We start from the raw sequence: 3,546 nt of genomic DNA on the forward strand, positions 1-3,546 counted from the left end.
TTCTATTAGAGTAAGTTCTGAGTTTTGTAAGATGATAGCTTCACGTACAGTGACTTATCAAAATTATTTTTAGTTATTATTAGGGTAGAGTAAAGTATTAAAGGGAGATAGTGCATTGCAAACTAAAAGACCTGTTGTGCCCCTTATTGGGATAGACGTCGTATATTGAATCACTATTTATGTATCATTGCTACACCTTTCATCATCTTGCTGAAAGCATGTACACCTGGAGTATTAATAATTAATATTCAATATTTATTTGTTTAGAACAATTTTTTTTTGTTATTATACAATTAATTTTAAAACGCTTTTATTGTAATAAATATAAAAACAAAAACTTTAATTTTGTTTATATTGGCCAAAAAAATTTGTTAAATTTTTTTTTACATGATGAGTTCCAGTCAATAGTAGAAGAAAATAATTTTTCCAAATTTAATCATTTTTATTATCCTAAAATAATGATAGGTCTCTTTAAAAATCCATTCTTGTACTTCAAGAACAATACTACGAATAATAAATGATAAAATAAATTTTCTGTTATATACGAAGAATTTCATTAAAATTCTACTTACCGATTTTACAGTAAAATGATAAAGTTGCCAAACAACGTTTCGGGAAAGATATTAACAAAATCCAACTGGCTTTTAATTTAAACACAAATAAGTGGACAACCAACCCAAATCTACCCATGTTGGGTGAGTTGTGTGAGGACAGCAAAGTGATCATTAGGTGTACTAAGAGAACAGCCAAGCAACCACGCTTAGAACAAGAAGGAACAAACAATGATGGTACATCAGAGTGTATAAGCAACGTCCGTCCTAATGGTAAAACTCCAAAAACTGGGTGCCCAGCTAACGGTTGAAACTGGTTAGTTAATAACGAAAAGAATGACCAGAAAAAATGTACCCAGAGCCACGTCCAAGGAAAAATTAATTAAACTTAAGACAACACGGAAACCAGATATCGTGTCTAAAGGTGTATAGAAAACGGTACACCAAAGGAAACGATAGTACGTCCATGACAATGCAACTTCGATACACAGTAACTGAACAAACAGCAGATATACCAAGAAAATGTTTTCTCAACCTCAGGATTGAATACTTTCGTTGATGCCTTATGTTCGTTTCCGATTCCATATCTGCACCTCACATCCCGTATAAAGTTGTTACTATAAAAAATATTCACATTCAAACCTAATGAAGATAAATTTAAATCACAATTAAAGATATATATACTCACCATCATGCCTCCGATATTATATAAGTACGAGTGCGTCCATTATGGGATGTTGTAGGTGCCATATTTAATTGTGGTCTTAAATAATGTAAACAAAATTGTAGGTACAAATGTAAATAAGTTTATGATCTTGTTACTTACCAAACTCTGACCACCATAATGTGAGGCATGACATATATGAGACATATTGGCTTACCACTTACGTCTCCGAAAAACAATAATTTTTCCATTCGGTTTTTTTCGAATTTTGGTTTTCTTGTTGTTCCTAAATAGTCCACAACGACTACAAATGCGGAACTTTCTGACCTTTCGCGCATCTATAACAAGGTTAGTTGATTTAGTAAATCTTATAAATATATTAACTATTAACTCTTTTAACTTTTGAAACTTACCATCGATTAATATGTCCTTACATTCACCTAAAATGGACATCATTTTCTTACGCTTGAAATCAGTTGAATCTTCGCCTTGACTTTGACCTGAGTTATTGACGTCGCAGTTTAGGTGAGTGTCAAAGTAATCTTGAAGTTCATATTTGAAGTTCTCAATGTATTCCCTTTTTGCGTCGAACACTGCTCTCAATTCCGTTTTAAATTGCTCCAATAAGATGCGAATAGAAGCTTTCTCCTCCTTGGATATCCTTGCCTTTGGATTACTCATCATTTACAAATTAATTTCCGTTTTCTTAAATTTTCACAAAAATTTTGAAATAAATATTTGAATAAAATTTAGTAGTTGACTGTAGATAAAATTATTTTAAAATGACTAGCATTAGATTTTGGTTTTAGACCAAGACGTATATCGCCTACTTTATAAAATAATTTTGAACTTTATAAAATTCTGTAGATTATTTAAAAATTGAAATTTTGTTACATTTGACACATGTTTAAATATCTTAAGATCGAGATGCAAAAGATATCTTAGCTTTTTCAAAGTAGTTCATTGGTTCGATTACTGTAAACCGAAAAACTAGTTTCTAAAGGAAGTTCCAAAATGTAGCAGCTCCTTGGCAATACAAAAATTTTTGAAAAACTTTTTTTTTTAGATACGAGTAATTATTTCATACGAACTGGTTCCTTTGTCCAAGGCTCGAGAAAAATGAATACATGTAATATCATTACTTTCAGGAACTTCATAAAGTAGGCGATATTAAACTTCAATTTAAATAAATATTAAATAAGTAATAATCAACATTATAATTGGGAGTAAAGAACTCATTTTTTTGACATATAAATTTTTGATATATAATTATTACCACAAGTGGAGCTTCTGTTCATTTTATATTGAAGTCGTTTAAGAAATGTGAAGCCTCGAATGAACTTAAGACAAAAACCTGTAAACGACTTTAAAAAAGAAATCAAAAACTATCCTGATGCTCACCAGGAGAGCCTCAAGAACTTGCATCAACAATATAAGAATGTGCCAGTAACTCCAATCTCTTCCAAAAAAGTTGAAATGAAACAAATTGTGATGGGGTGTTGGATGTCAAGAAATTATATAAACTTAAGTGGTGAAATTTCATTAAAAGAAGACTCTGAATCGATACTAAAAGAAGAGAGTTTGAGAAAGCAATTGACTACTGAACGTGTCGGAGATAACCAAAGTAAATGTCTGTTACAAATTTGTCGCTGTTGCGGTTATTCAAAGTTACTTCGAAAAAAATATGAAGAAAAGGAATCCATTTTGGAAAAACTAGTTTGATATATATAACCATGCGTCACCCACCTTATGTCCCAAACAGTCGTGCTCAGAACTTGATAACTGGCAAGTTTTTAGTCCTTAACTGCACTCATTTTTATCACTCCACAGTTATAAGAAGGTAATAACACTAAGTAATACTGGAGCGGAGAGTATGTCCTATGATTTTCGTTTTAAACTTATTTTGGTTGATAATAAGAACGAGTTGCACTTTCAGAAGCTCAGTCAATTGCTGCTTATCGCTTTTCCATATATGATAAAAGCATCGGCTGGTTCACTTTACATATTGTGGAACATCTACATCTATCGAAAATTCGGTCTTAAAGAATATACATTGTGACCGAAAGGTTTCCGGAAATTTTAAATAAAACGCAAAATTCTTAATCTTCATCAATATTTATTTTATCTCCTTCAAAATATGCTCCATTAGAAGCGATACACAAATGCCAACGTTTCTTCCAATCATCAAAACATTTTTTATAGGCGCTTTCCGGAATGGCTTTGAGTTCCCTCTGCGAATTCTGTTTTACGTCTTCTATGGATTCAAAACGCGTTCCTCTGAGTGGTAATTTGAGTTTGGGAAACAGGAAAAAGTCCCACGGTGCAAGATCA

At 31.8% G+C, this 3,546-nt stretch overlaps 1 long non-coding RNA gene across 1 annotated transcript; it reads right to left on the minus strand.

The window, feature by feature from the left end:
- Positions 1-376: 376 nt before the first annotated feature.
- On the minus strand, positions 377-1,972 carry LOC119686370. Its single transcript, XR_005252915.1, has 5 exons — positions 1,629-1,972; positions 1,378-1,553; positions 1,240-1,314; positions 573-1,168; positions 377-504 (listed from the first exon to the last, which is right to left on the minus strand). It is a non-coding gene; the product is annotated as an uncharacterized LOC119686370 (long non-coding RNA).
- Between the last annotated feature and the right edge of the window lie 1,574 nt (positions 1,973-3,546).

The sequence above is a fragment of the Teleopsis dalmanni genome, chromosome 2 (genome assembly GCF_002237135.1).
Source record: "Teleopsis dalmanni isolate 2A chromosome 2, ASM223713v2, whole genome shotgun sequence".
In the NCBI taxonomy this organism is placed as follows: domain Eukaryota; kingdom Metazoa; phylum Arthropoda; class Insecta; order Diptera; family Diopsidae; genus Teleopsis; species Teleopsis dalmanni.